The sequence below is a fragment of the Staurois parvus genome, unplaced genomic scaffold, assembly GCF_062004578.1.
Source record: "Staurois parvus isolate SC_StPar_1 unplaced genomic scaffold, SC_StPar_1.0 ptg000243l, whole genome shotgun sequence".
NCBI classification, from domain to species: Eukaryota; Metazoa; Chordata; class Amphibia; order Anura; family Ranidae; genus Staurois; species Staurois parvus.
In genome coordinates this window covers 1,708,223-1,728,849 of record NW_028318039.1, presented here as the reverse complement: position 1 = coordinate 1,728,849, position 20,627 = coordinate 1,708,223, and the positions used below count along the sequence as shown (strand labels likewise).

Here is a 20,627-nt window from a genome sequence, read left to right as displayed (position 1 = left end):
CTACTGGTCTGAGTGGATTTCAGGGAGGAAAGCTGCACTATGGAGCAGGGGAAAGCTTACATTAAAAAAATCTGTACTGGTGAGGACCTGTACTGGTGGGATAGGGAACTGTACTGACTGGGGGGGGGAGAGATCTTGTTGACCAAATCTATGGAATATGAAATATAATATTTCTCTGATATGATTTGGTTAACCTTAATGAGAGTTCTTTGACCAAGAGTGAAAGGTTTAACACAAAATTTATTGGTGAATAGTAGGGAGGTCTAAACTAACATACCACAATCTATCTATTTAACAATAAGAAAAAGAGAAACACAGTCTATATGATTCAACCAATGGATTAAAGCATATACTATTCATACCCTAAACCCACAAACAGCAAGACAGACAACACATACGACAATCATGTATACATGTAAGTGCCAGAGAAAAGTCCTGATATTTACCAATTTTTTTTGATTGAAAAAGATACTTTTATTACATAAGTATAAAAAAAATGATACTCGTTATCGGGGTACATCTCACCCTAAACTGCGACGCAGCGCACCACATTGCAATATAGTTCCTAGCATACGATAAATACATTCAATAAATAAATACATTCACTCAGCGGTATGATGCCTGACGTGATGTGCGTGGCGGACGAATCCCCAGACCAACACGTCATGCATAACGCCGCTTACCCCGAGACCATAGCATCCTAAAACAAAGAACCTTTCCTAACATTACAGAGTCATCCAAAAAACCGGATGTTACACTTTACAATAAGCATCGGGTGTGTGGGGGGGGGGGAAGGGGAGAAAGAAGGGGACACAAGGCCCGAATCTTTATTGAAGGGACAAAGACAAACAAGGGGGAGTAGGGGGAAGGGGAGATCTTCAGACGTCCTCTTCCTCCTTAAAGTCCATCAAGGTATAGTCTCTGAGCAGACTGAGGATCAGTCTGCGGCAGTCCTCAATGGACATCCTCTCCCGCTGGTGGATGAGGATATTTACCAATGGTGTAGCATGGGGGCCCCCAGGATCGGTGGATCTTCTCTCCTGTCTTCCCCCAAAACCTACCCTGATATACACCTATCTCCCATAGACTTGCATGGGGCCATCCTGATTGGTAGAACTATCCAATCCATCTTCCATATCTGACACATCTCATCCAGGATTGGACAGTTTCCCCATCCCATATTGCTTACATAACTCAGCCTTATCCCAGAGCCTCCCCTTTTAGTGATAAAATTACATATGCCAGGTCATGGCACCGAGGCGTCTGTATCCAGGCTTTTTCATCAAAATTCCCTCCATTATTGAGAGTTTGGGGGGAACCTTAGGTCATAGCCTGGTAAAACTGCATTCTCCAGATAGCCATCACCATTGCATATCTAAAGAGAGGGTACTTTGAAGTGGCCCTCATACAAACAAAAAGATTTAAATGGCCTGGTCTAGATCGTTATGTGGGCCCCATAAAGTCTGAGATAAGGTAGTTAATTTAGTGGTTGCCCCCTCTCTCATAATAGAACATTCCTTGTGGCACGCACATGTTTACACACCAAACATTCCTCCAATACAATACAAAGCTATCTCTACAACTTGATCACTTGTTTCAATGTCTGTACAGCACACCGCTATCAAACCAAGCTCTGATATTTCCAGCTTTGTAACTTGGTTAACATATAGTTAGAAAAAATATCTATTTACAGTTGCTGATGAAGATTATACATAAACCCCTCATAAGTCAACAGATCTGTACTAGTGGGAACACCTGTACTGGGATTAAATCTGTACTGGGGGGAGCTGTACTGGTGGGGGGTTCTGTATAGGTGGTGGGGGGGGAATAGGATTTGTACCGGGGGAGATTTGCTAGGAGGACCTGTACTGGGCAGGAGGGACCACATCTGTACTGGGCTGTGCTGTACTGGTGGAGGAGGATCTATACTAGTGGGAAGACCTGTATTGGGATTAAATCAATACGGGGGGGATCTGTACTTGTGGGGGGGGGGCGGAGTTCTGTATTGCTGGGGTCTAGGACCTGTACTGGGGGGAGGGTGAAAATCTGTACTGAGCTGTGCTGTATTGGTGGAGGAGGATCTGTACTGGGGGAGGATCTGTACTAGTGGGAAGACCTGTATTTGGGATAAATCTGTACTGGGGGAACTGTATTGGTGGTGGTGGGGTTCTGTATTGGTGGAGGAGGGGGGCTGGGACATGTACTGTGAAGGAGCTATACTAGAAGGACCTGTACTGGGGGAGGGGCAAATCTATACTGGGTTTGCGCTGTACTGGTGGAGGATGATCTGTACTGGGGGAGGATCTGTACTAGTGGGAAGACCTGTATTGGGGTAAATCTGTACTGGGGGGAGCTGTAGTGGTGGTGGCGGCGTTCTGTATTGGTGGAGGAGGGGGGCTGGGACCTGTACTGTGAGGGAGCTATACTAGGAGGATCTGTACTGGGGGGGGGGCAAATCTGTACTGGGGTGTGCTGTAATGGGTGGAAGCTTTACTGGTATGTGTGTGTATAGGGGAGAACTTTGCTGGGGGGAGATTTGTATTATGGGGGATTTGTACTGGTGGGAGGGAATGCACAGTACTAGGGGGAGCTGTAGTGAGGGGTGAGGATCTGTACTGGGGGGTATTTTGACTTGGGGAAGGAGCATATGTTTTACTGTAAATTATGCAATCCTGGCCCCTATGCTCTGTGCGTTATGCACTCCCTTTTACTGTAACTCTTGCTTTTGGCGCAGTAATTCAAGAATATTTTTGGGTAGAAGGACTGTGCAATATGTTACCGTGAACACATTAAGTAGGCTCAAGTTTTAAGCCCCTCCCACCGTTAAAGCAATTTTGCCACACCCACAGTACACTGTTGTTTTCCTCAAGCTGCCCAAGGCTGAACCTCCGCTTGCATTGTGATATGCCAGTTATTTAATCATGCACTTATAAAAGAGAAGGTAGGCTGGCATTGGTATCGCCATATACAACACTGAGCAAACTGTTGGCGCTATATAAATCCTGTATAATAATATACATTAAATATTTTATATTGTTTAGCACACACTATATGATACATCAGTCCATGCCCCCAAGTAGCTTACATTGTAAAGTTTATTCCACAAATACAAAATTAGGGTCTCTATACAAACCAATAGATTTTTATAACTGAGTGCCAAAACTCAGGCACTGTCCTTATTGTGTATTAAATCCAAGACACAGAAAGGCAACAACAGACTGTATTTGATTTTAAGAATTGTATTTGGATGCTAACCCACTGATTTCATACTTCTTATTTTATACACAGTGGAGAAATGTTATGTAAATTCTCCTTCTAAGTCCAAAACCAAAAATGTAATATTCTACAGCTTACCTGTTCTTAGCCTAGGCTCACATTTTTACATTTCCTGCATGCCGCTTTTGCATTCATTCAGATTGGCTGCTGTACCTGCATTTCCCTCAGGGAAAAAGTTCCTTACATTTTTTGTAAAAAAACACAGCCCTGCAAACACACTGTGCTTTCTAGCACATGGAAATGTCTGCAGGTGTGGGAACACATGCAATTTACAAGCTCTCCTGCACCTGCAACATTGTGAACCTAATTCTAGATGTTGCTGAAATTGTTTTCTGTTTTTATATATTTACTTTGTCATATATTTTCACCGGGTGATCCAGCTGGCAACACACTTCATGTCTTAGGGCTCTTGCGCACTGGGCATTTTAAAAACGTTGCTAGCGTTAGCTGTGTAAAGTTGTGCTAACCCAAATTTTTCTACAGTTTTTTTAGCGGTTTTGCATTGGTGTTCAGCCTTGTTTTTCCATGTTTTAGCTTTTTTTTTTTTTTTATTTTTTTTAGCAGAAAAGAAAAATTGGGACACAAAAACTCTCAAAACTGCTGGTTTGCCACATTTTATCACCTTTTACCAGTGTTGGAGCATTTTTACAGCTAAAGAAAACTCCTCTTGAAACCCACTAGTTTTTTTTTTTTTTCTCCAGCCAGAAAACGCCCCTGCCAAAAAACGCTGATTAAAGCTTATGTGTGTATAGACACATAGGATAACATGCTGGGGAGCTTACCTGCTGTAGAAAAAAAAAACAGCAGAAGCCAAAAATGGCAGCTGTAAAAACACCCAGTGTGCATGAGGCCTTAGGGTGACTCCTTTTTCCATGAAGAGCAATGTAGCCACCCATGGACAGTAACACTATCTCAGTAGGGTATTGTAAGACTAATAGATTTAGATGTACTTTACATAAGTGACTAACAAATTTTAAAGCCAGATTCCAGAGAACACTTTTAAATCGGTTGCAGAAACCGTTTGTTTTCCATTTGGGGTTAAAGGTTTACATAAAATAATGAAAGCAGACCATGATAAGCACCCCTGTCCAATGGTTTGTCTCAACTCTCTAGCTGCCATTTTTGCTGCACAGCCTGGTCTGTTAAAGAAAGTTGAAAAATAACAGCAGGATCGATAGGTAAAACAAAAAAAAAGTTGCATGGGGGTACTCAGAAATGCAAAGACTGCTTTGACAGACTACATCATATACCGTATGTTATTTTTGGTATTGTCTTTAGTATCACTTTAAGCTTACAGGGTATCAGCCAACATTTCCAAAAAAGTTTGTATAGATTTCTCTTCGCAGATATTTTGACTAATCATTTTCTTTGTCCATTTACAGTTATCCCAGCTCTCCTAGCTGGCAGTTGGTGGTTTAAGTTGAATGTTGGCGGTTACATCCAACCACAAACCAGTAATGGGTTAAAGAACTGTCCATTACAGCTTTGGAATTGTAGTGTGACATTCTCCTGTCACAGCTTACTTACAAAACCCAGGCCTGGATGAAGCTCACCCAGAATTAGGAACCAGCTTTATAGACCTAGGAGCCAGCACTACACAACTACATGACTATATACAGTGTGTAGCTTTAAAATACATAGGGGTTGATTTACAAAAGGAAATATCATTTTCCAGTGAAATTCTTTGCAAAGAATACTTAATCATGTGCAAGGAAATTTAAAAAGCCAAAAATTAGTTTTTCATTGATTTGGGGTCAGTATAGCTTCACCTCATTCACCAAGCAAAATTCCTGTGCAAAGTGAACAGCCAATTTATCTGTAGTAAATAAACCCTTTGGTTAAGCAACCCTAAAGCGGTAGTAAAGTCCACTTTTGAACTTGTAACTACAGGCAAGCCTATAATAATAAGGTTTACCTGTGGGTGCAGTAAATATCTCCAAAACTTGTGCCGTTTAGGAGACTTGCACACTGGATACAGCCGGTGACATCACTGGCGCATGCACTCTGAAGGGACAGCATAACCGTGCCGTCACTGTGGAGCTCTGTGCCGTAAATCATGACTCCCATGCACATGTCTGGGAGTGATGTCATCACGGCTCAGCCGTTCAAAGGACCAGAGCCAGCGAACCCAGTAGGAAGATCGGGGAAAGATGGAAGCCTTGTTAGCGGTGACAACATACCTGTCACATACCTTTTTAGATAGTGAGCCTGATGTGAAGAGGCAGGCCGCTCGTCCAGCTCGAGGGCCACTGATAGTGGGACAGTAGCCACAGAAGCACAGTGAGGTATGAATGCCTGTGATCAGTCAGTGCGTGAGTGGAAGTCCACAGACAGGTGATGAAGCGGGACAGGTTGGGGGTGGACAGCTAGGCATGGATCTTGCTGGACGGCAGGTTATAGGTAACAGCAGGAAGCAGAATCCAGGTGCGGACTTGCCGGACTGATGAACTGTAGCCAGCAGGAAGGCAGCTGTGAAGTCAGACGAGCTGGGTCGGTAACAGTGGGGCAGATCAAGCATAGATGACGCAGAAGTCAGGTCACAGGCCAAGTCAGCAGCAGAGGTACAATCGGACAAGTGCAGGAGGCAGAAGAGTAGTCAAGACAATACGGGGTCAGGACAGGTAGCAGACAAGCGAAGATCAGGAACAAGCCGGGTAATATCAGAGGTCAGGCACAAGGACCAGTAACACACTCTAAAGCTGCACACCAAACAGCAATGAGACAAGACTGTAGCCAGTTTAAATAGCCCTTTTGGCACTAGCATTAGTGACAGGTGTGTGCCTGGATGCGTGAGTGCTCATGCGCGCTTTTGCCCCAATCCATGCACATCTGTGTGGCCCGTTATTGTTCTGTGCATATTTATGCGCCGTGAATCCTCACTTGCACTATGGACAAGCCTTTCCTGACAATACTGCTGGAGGGCTTTTTTCTAGGGTAAGTATTTCAGCAAGCATTTCCTAATGTGCTAGTATGTGATGTATAGTAGCATATTATGCCATTGCCTTGCAGGGGATTTTTAATTTTTTTTTAAATGGCCACTGTTTACTACCGCTTTAAAAACAAGACTGGATGGATAGATCTATTCGAGGGTTTTAAGAGTGCTTTTAAAAAATAATTCCAGGAATGTTATACACAGTTAAATTTTTCAGCTTGGTGCAATGTATATCTATAGCATACCTGGTTTATGCTGCAGGAAGCTAGAAATCATTCAAGTAGATACCGCTGCTCCAGTGATCTCCATTTGCTTCTAAATCCCATGCTGAGCAGCCAGCCTAATGTTTTGTAGGTACAGTAGGTCAGCTGCTAGGCATGGGCGCAATTAAGAGAATGCTTTATATTTTCTGAATGAATGCAAAACATTCTCTGATTAGACAAGGTGGAGAGTGTGATGTCACCTCTCCACCTCATCCAATCAGAGAACACTTTGCAGCCATTCATGAAATGCAAATTTTTTTCTGAATTGCATCTGTCCCAAGCAAACAGCCTCCTGTGTTCACAATGCAGCTGGGCAGCCGCACGGTGCAAGACCTGAAAGCAAGAGGAGATCACTGGAGTAGTGGTGTCTATCTGAGTGATTTCCAGCTTCCATCGGCATTAGGCAGGTACAACATTAACAAACATAGTTACATTGATCCAAGCTGGACCAATGTAACTATGTATAACATGCCGATACCTGGAATTTTTTTTTTTTTTTTTAAGAATCCATGGGGGTAAGGATGACAGAAGGTTGATGGTGTAGGATCTATCTACTGGACTTGTAGAGGACTGAGGTCAGCTAACCTTAAAAAAAGGCTCCTTTTCTGCAAGAAGATCCGAGAATGGGAAATGTGCTTCATGATTACCATGGGGGTTACAATCTACAAGAAGATCCACAGTCTGGTAGGGATGGAGGAGTAGCAAGCCTCAGGCTGTCCTATCATGAGGAAGGGGATTAAAGACCAAAAACTTGCAGTATATGTTGACTGAGCTAAAAAAAAAAGGCTATGAGGGCACAATAACTGCTACAGAAATGTATAATGAGGTTATTACTTGATGATCTAGTAGCATACTGGGTGGCAAAAATTGATTTCACAACATACTGTATGGAAACACAAGCCTAGGACATGCAAAATAAACAATAAAGCAGACACTGGTGTGTAGTGTAATTAGACCCTTAGCCCCCACTGGAAGTTTAACTGAAAAGTCCTTCTGTGATAATCTGCTACTGGCTATTAATGTATAATAATACATGAAGGGTATGGTCAACAAGCATAACAAGCTGAGCGGCTGAGTTACACAGATAGGTTGCCATTTGTCTGAAATTGGCTAGCTAAAATAACAATATCAAATCTACATAGAGCTTTCTTTCTGATAAAGCCCTATTCACACTTAGGTGACAGGAATCGCAGGCAGGATTGGCACAACTCTGCCCATGATTCTAAAGTGCTGCAAATTGCTTGACCTGCATTTGGGTGCCATTCATCCTGAATGGCATCCGGACCGTGGTGCAACTTTGCTGCGATTGTTGCAGGACAAAACACGCATGTAAAATAGCACCTGGCTTAGGGTGAAAATTTGGTTCCTGAGCTTTTCTTCCTGCAACAAGCATGCATATGGCAGCCCATTTAGGTGAATGGGCTGTCCCATGTGTGACTTGCAGAATCGTGTGAGAACAAGCAGGAGAGCTGCTGCACACAGTGTGAACAGGGCCTAATGTTTTCATGGGTTAAGTTGTTGACAATCTTCAGGAAAATGATTGTGAAGACTAAATACAGTCATTGCAAAGACCTCTACTGAGAATCTGTTATTTCCCTACTCCTGAAAACAAATTTCATGCAGTGTTACGACACCAGCTTCACTGTCCTCTGTGTAAAACGCCCAGTTTGTTTTAGATAACGTGTTTATTCTAGGGTGAAACTTGCATTTATTTCACCATATCTATTTGTTTTATCCATATGTATTCACATGTGGCTGGAGCAGTAACTCCTGATCTCTCACTGGATTTCAGTGACAAATTATTAACTATGTAAAAGACGTAAGCAACAATGGTTCTTGTGAATAAGGGCTCATGTGCACTGCCGCTCCTAAACTGACGTTCAGGAGCTGTTTGGCGTTTTTTTTTCAGCAGTCCCTGAACTCTCCTTTTCCTATGTTTTCCTATGTGTCCATATAACATAGTCATTTACAGTCGTTTACAGGTAGTTGAGTTTAGAGTTGTTTTTTTTAACGCACCAAAATTGCGTTCAGGAGTAGATTTTACCGGGTGTTTCAAATGCTTGTAAACGCTTGTAAATGTGGTTAACCGCATTTACAAGCGTTTGCACGCGTTTTTTGACAGGTCCATATCCAGATGCTGTCCAGAGCCTTTTTTCTTCATCAGAAATGCATGCAAAGCGTTTTCCATGTATTCAAATGTACCTAGTACACCAGCGCAGTCAGTTCCAGGTTTCGCGTGAAGGAAAAAATGGTAGAATGTGCTGCATTATGCTCATGATGGGATCCATAGTGAACACAACCAGAAAAAAACAGGTAATCTCAACACATACTGCTCTCTCTGCTTCTGCTCTCTCTATTTCTCTCAAAATGTCTGAAATATTTAATTATTTACTATTTTTCAGTGCATTCTGGGCATTTGGGAGGGTCTCCTGAGGTTATCTTTTAAAAACACTTCTAAACGCAAACGCTCATGAACGCGGTATGCAAACGCAGCTAAACTGATGTTTTTTAACCTACGTTTTCTAGCAGTTAGTTTCCAGCGGTCAGAAGAGTTTTTTCCAAACGCTTTGTGTACATGAACCCTAATGGTTGAGGAAGGGAAAAGTGGAAGTGTTGCTCAGATCAAACACAGCCATTTTCATGAGCTCCAGTTCCACATGTCACACTACAGTGACAGTGCAAACTGTCCTTCCATAGAGCAGGCTGAGCTCACAGCACTGATCTCAGATTTCAACAGAATTGTCTTCACTCTGAGCTGGGAACCTGTACAGTCCCTTTAAACATCCATTACTTCCATTGCACACTAAGTCAGTCATTGGACAACGCTTTTTTGGTCCATATCCCTCTGCCCCTCGTTCCTCTTCATATTCATTTTTTTTTCTTTTTATTGTAGTTGAAATACAGTATCTGTACAAATAAATGTACTAGTTAACTGTCAAAGTTGTTTTATATCATACAAAAAAATCCTAGCGCTTCATAATTATTTCATTGGTTGTTTTTCAAATAATAAGAAAGAAGTAGAGGTAAATAAAAAAGAAAAAAAAAGCTGAAAAGAAGTGGTCCTTCTATCTTACTGTACTGTGCTAAGAGGTGTCAATTTTTTAGCACAAATTTGGAAGCCATCCACTCTCAGCCTTTTTCAACCTGGTAACTCCAGAGGAACCCTTGAAAACATTTTTTAGCTGTCAGGGAACCCGTGCTGAAACGCGTTTGGCAGGGGTTTGTGATGGTTTCAGTGGTTGTTAGAATGTCACCCTTACAGAAGGCTAAAAAGATCATTGGTGTAATGTAGCTGGCTCTTTAAAGTGGCATTGGCCCCATAATGAGTTAGGCATCATCAAATGGGAGGTCAGTAAGCCAGAGCTCAAGGAACCCCTAACATCTTCTGGAGGAGAGGAACCCCAGCTGCAAATGGCTGCTCTATTCTAAAAGCCAGTAGATCAGTAGATTCCTCTCATTTAGAGATCCTGTTTTTCCATGGAGAAAAATAGAAATGGCGCAATAAAAAGTTTGGGATCAGTTGTGATGGTTTTTGGAATCTGTCTTTGAGTTTTTTTTAAACCAATAATTATCAGCAGTAACTATGGCAAGCTTTGTTGTACCATGTATGGTTGCATGTTCTATAGCTTTAGGTGTATGTGTAGTCAATGCACAGTTTGTCCAAACATCTGACTCGCTGTTGCTGTTTTCAAATGTAAGTAGTTTGAATTTTTTTTCTGTTTGAAGCTTACTAAAAGTAGAAGATATAAGGAGTTAACCCACATTCTTTTCTTTTGGGTGTAACTCTTGTGTAATTTATATCAACAGTCTAAACATTTTCCTCTTCCATTCTCAGATAAGAGATTCTGCTCTAGCTAATGTGTCAAACTTTGTACAAATTCATTCCAATGTGCTTCAAAAACCTTCTATAGTATTTGTACAGTGCAATGTGTTAATTCTATAGCTTAATTGGGCAAATAAATATCTATAAAATAACTGCAGACAAAATCTAAGTGTACACAAAGCAAATTTATGTACACATTTTTGTTTTGGAAATGTATCAATAGTGGGATAGCAACTAATTCAAGTGTTGGTGGAAAATAGGTCTGCTACTCCATTGGAGGGCAATTTTGGAGCGCTTTTTGTCACATTTTCCATGCGTTAAAGTGGTTGTAAACCTCAGACATGAAATAAGAACAAAGCATATCCCTCTATAGTGTGTACTTTTCTCAGTTAAGAGTACTAAGTGTCATTTCTGCCTGCTGCTTCATTCCTCTGCTATCAGCATGAATCACTTCTGACAAGTTTTTTCCTGATATCAAGACAAGAGAAAAAAGGTTAAAAAAACCACCACAAAATGCGCATAACTGTGATAGCCTGGTACAGGTATTGGAGATAACTTCATGGCACGGGGATATAGCTTCTAGCTTTGTTGCCATCTAGGACTAGGGGGTGTCCTGAAGCCACTGCAAGAAAAGAACGAAAGATGGCACACTAGCCTATTTCATTATTTCACAACAGTTAATAATAAAACGTCATAAGTTATACTCACAAATGAATTAAAATCGCTCATCGAGCTACACGTCTGTGACCCTGTATTCCTAGACACCGTAAACTCCAGAGTACAGGGGGATCTCACCAGGGTCCTAACCAGGTGATGCGTTTTGAAGGCTGCACCTTTTTCAGCAGACCCAAACCATACAAGTTCCTTCAACTAAGCATATACCAGGAGAGTACTGTGTCTAGGACAAGAGTCTCCAAATTATGGCCCTCCCAGCTGTTGAAGTACTACAATTTACATCATGCCTTTGCCTCTGGAGTCTTGCCTGTGGCTGTCAGAGTCTTGCAAGGCCTCATGGGACTTGGAGTTCCTCAACACCTGGATGGCCATAGTTTGGAGTCCCCTCGTCTAGGACATCAGGGCTACAGACGAGTAATAGCAAGGAATATACATCAAAATTTAAAATAGATTTTTTTTTTTACTTTTTTTGGGCCGGTTTTTCTTTGATAATCTAAAAAAAAGGAGAGATCCGTTACTATTAACACTGTATGAAAGCCCAGTTTGTATAATATAAACCTCCTGGACACACTAAGGATTTGTGATTATATGTACAATTGTACAAACACATGTCAAAATTGCAATAATGAGTCTGGGTGTTTGTTTTACCCTCGGTCATGAAGGGGTTTAAAGTGGTTCTAAAGGCTCTAGGTTTTTTTACCTTCATGCATGCTATGCATGAAGGTAAAAAAACATTTTGTGTAGTAGCCCCCCCTAACAATTACCTGAGCCCCCTCTCGATCTCCAGCAATGTCCATGAGAGCCTCGGTTCTCCAAGGACTCTCACTCCTGATTGGCTGAGGCAGCAGCGGAAGCCAATGGCTCCTGCTGTTGTCAATCACAGCCAGTGAGCCAGTCAGGAGAGGGAGGGAGCTGGATCGAGACACGGCTCTGTGTGTGAATGGAATTGCAGACCACTGCTCAGGAGCACGCCTGCTTGGGCTGCATACTATGGGGGCACCCGACAGGAGGGAGGGCCCAGAAGCATCAGCAGGGGACCCGAGAAGGGGAGGATTGGGGATGCTTTATGCAAAACCACTGCACAGAGCAGGTACAGTAAGTATGACGTGCGTATGTGTGGTGTGTGTTTTTTTTGTTTTTGTTTGTTTTGTTTTTTTATAACAAACAAGACTTTAGTATCACTTTAAACTTCAGGCATTTTTGTTTTGGCTAACCGAAAACCAATTTCTCCTGTGACATCGGGGGGTTTATTTACTAAAGCTGGAGAGTCCAAAATCAGACTCCCTTCTGCATAGAAACCAATCAGCTTCCAGGTTTCATTGCCAAAGCTTCATTGAACAAGCTGAGGTTAGAAGCTGATTGGTTTATATGCAGAAGGGAGTCTGATTTTAGACTCTCCAGCTTTAGTAAATAAACCCCCATATGTCACCCTCCTTTAAATCTGCTTCCTGGTTTTTGCTGTGTGGTGTTTCTAGTGTCTTGTGCTATCGGCGCTCTCGAGCCATGCCCGCTATTTCTTCCAAGGCCCTTTGATGCCACCATGGTTCTTGTAATGGGCATCACTGGGTCATATAAGTTCTTATGGGCCCTCAACAGGCATTTTGTTGACAAGCCTGAGGTTGTTAGCAGGAGGAAACTAGTTGTTGGGTACAAAAGCACATAAAAAAAACACACAAAAACACCTGGGTTGCTTTTGCTGAAGTCTGTGGAGCCAAACGAGCACAATTTTGCTCATACTTTTTTTTGGGCCACAAGTGGCAGCAAAATGCTCAGGTATGAATTGACACCATCAAATATAATGGGAATCTTGGTTTTAATCTCAAGTCTGAATGGGGGCTTAAGTTTGATGTGCGACTGATCGGCACATTATCTATGTTTGGGGCCTTCTACCTGCACCTGCACAGATTGGGAGCAGTGACTGTGGCTAGGCAGCCACTGTATCCCAGTTGACATAAATGGGACTGCCTGCACGAAGATGTTGGAACACCTATTCCTCCCCTTATGGACAAACGCTGCCCTTGCATGAATGTGCGCAGTAGTGCAGCCATGTGAATGAGGCCTAACAAAGCAGCTTTGACTACAATACTTACTACGGCCTGGTGCTGTCCACCACAGTATTTCCTTTCAGCCATTAGAACCAGTGAAGTCTATGGGACCAAAAAAATGCATGAATATGCTAAAAATAATCTCATGTATTATATTTTTTTTTATTTTTGAGCATAGGACATGGCGCGTAGGGCTACATAGCTTACCATTGTGAACAGGGATAGGTGTAGGGAAATGAGCAGAAGAATGTGTGAATGGGGGCTTAATGATTGATGCAGTGTGTTGTGGACCCAACCCTTGAGGATGCATCACTACAGCTTACTGCTTACTTCCAGTCCAGTGATGCAGAAAGATGCACTGTATCAAGATTTACGATGTATTAGGTGTTGACATTGTTAAAGCGTAGAAACATTTTTCACATGTTGATTTGTGAACGGTTTCCTCCTCCATTTGGTACTGTTTTTCCTCTGCTTGATTCATTTTACCATGGAAACCAACAGACCACTTAAAGATTGCTTCATTGTCTACTGCAGATCAAATTAAGTTTAATTCACTTTTAAGCGTCACAGTTATGTGTAGCCAGCAGTGATTCATAAAAAACAATGAGATTTCAATGGCAATTCAGGCCTCAGGTGGAAGCAAACAGTGAGCTACTAATGTATGAAGAAAACATTTCAATGTGTTGAATTTAGAAAGTAAATTGTTTTTTTTACCTTAAAGCGGTATTAAACCCAAAATCAAAGTTGTAAAATATTGCAGCTTACCAATCATTAGGGCTCCTGTATACGGGGCATACTGACTGCTGGAAAACGTAGGTTAAAAAACACATTTGCGTGTAGAAGCATTTTTAAAAGATAACCTCAGGAGACCTTCCAGAACACACTGAAAAACCATAAAAAAACTATTTCAGATGTTTTGAGAGCAATAGAGAGAGCAGAAGCAGAGAGAGCAGTATGTGTTGAGATTACATGTCTTTTCTGGTTGTATTCACTATGGCTCCCATCCAAGGGTGGACTGACAACTGATTTTTATTTATTTTTTTTTTTTTTTAAGTCCGCAAACGTGCAGCTATAACGAAAAAACCCGTAAGTGTTCACAAAAAAGTGCAAGTGCAAAACACCACACAAAAAGTGCACTTAAGGGTGTGCTTTTGTCCTACCCCCGAAGGGGTTGAACCGTTACCCTGATCCCCCGGGGCACGAAGCTCCTGACAGGGACAAGGTTCCCATTTGGTCCTCCTGGCCAAAAGGCCTGGTGGACCACCGTTCCTTATGTCCAGCCGAAGCCGGACATCCAGTACTAGGTCAGGGGGTTCTCCCGAAGAGAAAACCCCCTAGGGACAGGGGAGGAAGGAACCGTATGGCCACACATCCTCCCCCTAGACGTCAGGGTAGGCCCGAGGACCCACACCCTCCATCCTGTGAGAAAAACACACACAAAAGTAAAAGGTGACAAACGTGGGGTGAGGAAAAATAAATAAATAAATAATTAAATAAATCTATAAAAATAATAAAAAGTGTCGTGCCCAAATTGTGCACTGACCAGACCCTGAGGCCTGTAGCAAAAAAATTGCCCAGAACTTGACCAAAAGGCCCGGTCCTAGAGGCGCAGTGCAAAAAGTGTTAAACTCGGTGACCATGTGCTCATTCACAACATGGGGTCCCACACCCAAGTGTTACTCAGAGCACCCCTGAGGCGACTACTCAGGGGGCACCTAGTTTGCGGACTCTCTGCCTTCCCAGCCCCAGGCCAGACCAAGGTAGACCGTCCAAATCAGGAGGCAACTGGGTCCTTCAGACGTTCCAAAGGAGAATTACTCCCGAGGCCCCAGAACGAATCATGGCGCTCCCCGGTTTCTGTCCTCCCCGTAATAGCCATCCAGACCCCCATCATTCCAGTGAGGGTACTGTACAACAACCATCCCCGTAAACTAGAATGGTCGGTAGCACCCCCACTGGACACTGATAAGAACAGATACTACACTTGATCTTAGCCAAAAGGCCGAGAACTGACAACTGATGGGGTCCCCAGGCAATTGGGGATCATGGAGCCCCTGTGTCCTTGCCCACACTCAAAACACACCCAAAAAAGCCTATAAAAGGTACCAGGGGCATTTTATGGGGCCCCCTACTGACCCCGGGCCCTCGGGCAGTGCCCAAGTGCTCGAATGGTCAGTTCGCCCCGCTCCCATCATGAGCATAATGCAGCACATTCTGCCATTTTTTTCCTTCACGCGAAACCTGGAACTGACTGCGCTGGTGCACTAGGTCCATTTGAGTACCTGGAAAATGCTTTGCATGCATTTCTGATGATGAAAAAAGGCTCTGGACATGGAACAGTCAAAAAAACGCTTCTAAACACGGTTAACCGCGTTTACAAGCATTTGGCGTTTAAAACACCGGTAAAATCTACTCCTGAACACAAGTTTGGTGCGTTCAAAAAAACTACTGTAAACTCAACTGCCTGTAAACCACTGTAGACATAATGACTGCATTAGTTTTCTTTTTTTTTTAGGATTCTTTCTATCTGTTTTCACTTGCTGATCTGGCCAGTAACACTTTTTTAAAATCGAGGACAAATATTGACTTTGTAAAATATATTTGCATAGGGCTGGGCTAGATGTACCATATTTGTAGGGTTGCTGTAGTATCAGAAAGAGAAGACAGTTTGTGTTTGTAAACCGTGGGACATGTGTACTCTGAGTGCTCGTTCACACTGAAATCCCCGCGTTTAGTGTGCTGTCCTGCATGTGTGTTTACATGCATTTTGTAATGTTTGCAGTGCATTTTTTTTTTCTTTTTTGGATTTTTGATCCTTTTCACTGCAAAAATTTTGTGTGAGCAGACCGTTTTACACTGACTAGAATAATTAATGAACTGCCACAGTGCTCAACAGCTCCATGGTAGTTCATTGAGAACTGCAAGCCAACAGCTGCACAGGCTGTCAGTTTTTGTAGTTCATTGCTTCACAAGCATCTGTAAATAAATGACACTGCCGTGTGGGCGGAATTGTGGTAATGAGTACGGGAAGAAGATCCCTAGCTCGCTGCCAAAAGGGGGGTGGGGATCAGGGGGGAGAGGGGTCTGAGGCTGAAATATGGCTGTAACATGTGAAATGTTCAGAAAGGTGAACTAATCCTTTAAGTGCATTCAATCAAACTACTTCCTTTTTTTTTTTTTTCTTATTTATAGGTTTTTATTTCACTCTTTAGCAAAGCACATGTTACAATTAACAGAGAACAGTATTTATAACACAAGAAATGCGTAACAGGCATATAACACAGTAAAAGCAGACTGAAGAAAGTTACCGGTATGTCCCCCAACACAAACCAAGATCTCTCTCCTACAAAGCCATACAGCCATCCCATTACAAGGCTACATTACAGTAGACCCACATAAAGTCATAGTCCTAAACTGTCATGCCAAGTTTGCATCTGGGATCCTGGTAACTAGTGCTGAAGCCTAAAGAGCACCTTTTCGGAACACAGGTTAAAGTGGTAGTAAACTCTTTTATTATTTCTACCTAAAGGTAAGCTCCTAATAAAGCTTACCTGTATGTCCCATATGAAAGAAAAATATATTTGAAATATATTTTTAAAAGATTATTCACAAATATACAATTTTGGCCATATTCAATATATATAGATAGAGAGATAGATATACATCTCTAAAAAAATATTTTAAAAAATACATTTCAAATATACTGTATGTCTTTAAAAATACAAATCTACATTTTTGGAATGCATTTACAAATAAATGTAAAAATATATGTTAATTACTTTTTTATATGTTAAAAAAATCTGAAGAATATATTAAATAAAAAAATATATTAAATAAAATAAATACAAAAAAATTATATATATATATATATATATATATATATATATATATATATATATATATATATATATATGAAGAATATTTTTAAATGCGATGCATACTAGCACATTATGCCTTTGCCTTGCAGGGGAAAACTTTTTTTTTTTTTCTCTTTCTGTATAGTGTTTACCACTTTAAAAGACAAGCCAGAAGTAAAGGATGAGAGGAGGAAAAAGGGGAGGGGGGAAGTTGTGTGTGTGTGTGTGTGTGTGTGTGTGTGGGGGGGGGGGGGGGGGGGGCATGGAGAGGGTAAGGGATGTGAGAAGACTGGTGTCTATGCTATCCAGAGGTACATGATGACAAAAAACAACCAACAAGCGCTCCCAACCCTGTGGAAGTCAATAGTCACAAGCCCAGGAACAGTTGAAATTTCACTTTTATATTGGGTTAAAAAGCATGACACGTAAGAGTGCCCAGATTTATACATCACCAAGCTAGTGAAGAGAAGAAACACATATTCCCAAATGTTGGAGGATGACGTGATCCTGGACTCAACAGCCCAGGAGCCTCAGGACATTGGGAAGGATGTGTAGATAGCAACTGCTTGGATCACTAAGATGGCGCGTCCACCGGAAGTCATGTGTCCAAGATCCGGTTGTTATGTCATACACCTTGCACCGAGACCAACCGAACATTGCTGGTGAGGGCAAACTGGAAGCCTAGGGGAGCACTCAAACCATGTCAAACCAAAAGGAGAGAGGCCGGTCATCTTGATAACATGTTTCAGGGTATTGCCCCTTCCTCAGATCATGTGATTAGGAACTGGCAATCAAAATGTATATAGGAGGGGCCAGGAGAGTGCGCCATCCTTAAAGCGGAGTTCCACTCACTCTAAAAAAAAAAAAAAAAAATAAAAGTCGGCAGCTACAAAAACTGTAGCTGCTGAATTTAAAAAAAACAGCCACTCATCTGTCCCACAATCACATGGTGCCCCCGTCCTGTATTCCAGGTGGCGGCATCTTCAGTGTGGGCACCCGGCTATGACAGCTTGCGGCTTCACAGCCGGGTTGCCACTGCGCATGCGCAAGTAGCGCTGCTCTTCCTGAAAAGGCCCCGTCATCTTCTGGGACCTGTCACGTGTCCCACAAGACTACAGGGAGGGAGAGTAGGAGGACAACTTTCGCTTCTGATCGCCTAGGCGATCGCAGCGGAAGTGGGAGCGGGTACCTGTCAATTTTGGGTACCCGCTCCCCAAAGGTGCCAATCCTTAATGGGGAGCGGGGGACCAACTTTAAAGGGGGAACTTCCCCCTTTGAGTGGAACTCTGCTTTAATAGCCACCCCTCTATAGCGAGTCACCTTTAAAACTAAATAAAAATGTATTAAAAATAAAGATCAGTTTTTTACACAATAATACATGAAATCCTATCATCTCATAGAGGTACAAGATGGTCTACTTTTCCTGAGGTGGAGTCTGAACTACCCACGTGAACATGTAAGATGCGTATTCCTGCGAATATTGGAAATTGTGACAATAATACCACAATCGGAGGAATTGTTCATTACGTTTTATAGCCGAGTACATTTGCTTTTTACTGTACTTGTGTTTAGATTGCATTTAGAATTGCACCCAACGGCATCTGGTGGGAATGAGCCCCAAGGAAAATGCTTCAATAATAATAAGATTTCTGCTCACATAACAAGAAATAACAAATGGAAGAGTTCAGTAAACTTTCTACTTGTAGTCGGACTGGCTCTTCACGTGCTTGTTTACACAGCTAGCAATGCATGATTCTGGATTCGTTAATATGGACAGGCTTTTCTTGATCTAAGTGCTCTTTTTATTAGGACTGACAGGAGTGACCCTGGTAGTGTTGTGGTGCTCTTGTCATCCTAGTTTAAACAGAAAAATCTCTTGTGATATTTAGAGAGATTTATGAAAGTATCATATGACTGATAAAGATTTATTGTGCAAGACTCAAGGCCCATACGTTTCTTGACCAGCTGCCCAAACAGAGAAGTCGATGTTTTCCAGAGTTCTGGCTTCTTAGCAGACTAATATTTGAGATGGTAAGCAGATCTAATGATATCATTGTTCGGCCTAGAAGAGGCAGTTATCAGAAGTAACACACAAGTTGCTGTCAAACACACTCTATACGTGTCTTTTGTAGCTGGATGATGTAATACCCCAGACAATAGACGTATGCCTTTTGAACAATTCAATTGTGCGTTCCACTCTTTGTCATTCTAATTTGGGGTAATTTAAAGCTCTCCTGATTGAGTGCAGTTTATCTGATAATTTCTGCTTTGACATTTGTGCATTACAACATACGGTACAAAAGCTTGCCAGATGTGTTGTAAGTTTAGGTTCACACCTGTGCGTTTTCTGTTGTAAACGCACAGCAGTCCATTTAACATAATTTCCTATGGGACGGGTTCACATTTCTGCGTTTTCACCTGGTGTAGTTTTTGGAAAGGGTCAGATATCTTTTTAAACTCAAAACGTTTAATTTTTGATTCTATAGACTAAATGGAGACGCTGCAGAAAAGCATGTAGTGTGTATTTGATGCGTTTTTAATCTGCCCAGCAACAATTTGTAAAAAACAAAAACAAAAAAAACCCCAGCAGAAATGCATGTGCAAAAACACAAAAAGCACTGCAGAAACGGATCAAATGCAAACTGCATAGATGAGAAACTAGCCTAAGGCTGGCCATACATTATACAATTTTTTTGAGATTTTTGGTTTAGATTTACCAAAAACCATATAATATGAGGTCAAAACTAACATCACTTTCAATTGTATCCAATTACGCAGGCTCTTGCACTTCATAGTTGAAGGTAAATCTAAAGGAAATTGGGCAGAAATTGAATAGAAAATTGTATAGTGTATGGCCAGGCTAAGGGTTTTGGCTAGAACTGGGCAACCTGTGTTGGCAGCGACTATAGGAAGCTGCATTCTGGAATGTGTGATTACTCCGTTGGTATTTGCATACTGAAACTTTTTTTTCTTCCACACCTAACCCATAGGTTTTTGCTCTTGCTCAGCTGATTTGGGGGCCAGTTCACACTAGTGTCATGTTGACACATTTCCACACTGTAAAAACTGTCACTGCTAGGACACACAGAAAACAATTTGTTTTCTGTATGTCTGATTCACACTGAAATGCAGCATGGTGCATTTTATTGCAGTGCATAGGACAGGATCGTGTGGCACTGTACAGCAGCACACCACAGGGAACTAAATGAAGTGTCACTTATGTATACTTCAAATAAAGTTGAAAAAAAAAGCTTTGAGATGGGCTAAATCATGCACTACACCGCCCAATACTATCAGCTCACTGCAGCCAGAATGGAAGCTGCCGCATAGTAAACTGCTGTGGTTTATTGTGCGGTTAATGGGCTCTGAAACTGTGAAATATTGTCTGACCCATTCACACATAGCTTCACAGTAACATGCGTTCCCACTTGCATTTTTTTTTTTTTTGCACGTTGTCATGTGTAATGCAGCCCATTCATTCGCACTGCATTTAGGGTGCCATTAAAAAATAAACTGCGGCCAGAAATGGTTGTTCTGTACATGAATGCAGAATCACACAAGTGTGAATGGGGCCTAAAATGTTTTTCCACATTTTGAAGTCAAATTGTTACATGTTTCCATTTACATAGTATAACTTGAAAAAAATATTTCAAAATATCCTAAAAATCTTACTACACTTTCCCATTCTATGTAATGTAAAGACTGGGGAAGTATATTTACCATACCTGTTTTGTACTATGCTGGCAGATATTCATT

The 20,627-nt window shown here is 41.8% G+C and overlaps 1 protein-coding gene and 1 pseudogene across 2 annotated transcripts in view; one reads left to right on the top strand and one right to left on the bottom strand.

Moving 5' to 3' along the window:
* TBC1D4 (TBC1 domain family member 4) overlaps positions 1 to 20,627 on the top strand; it is a 225,334-nt gene that overhangs the window by 17,001 nt on the left and 187,706 nt on the right. The window lies entirely within an intron of this gene.
* Positions 14,914 to 15,028, bottom strand: LOC149459898 (U2 spliceosomal RNA; annotated as a pseudogene).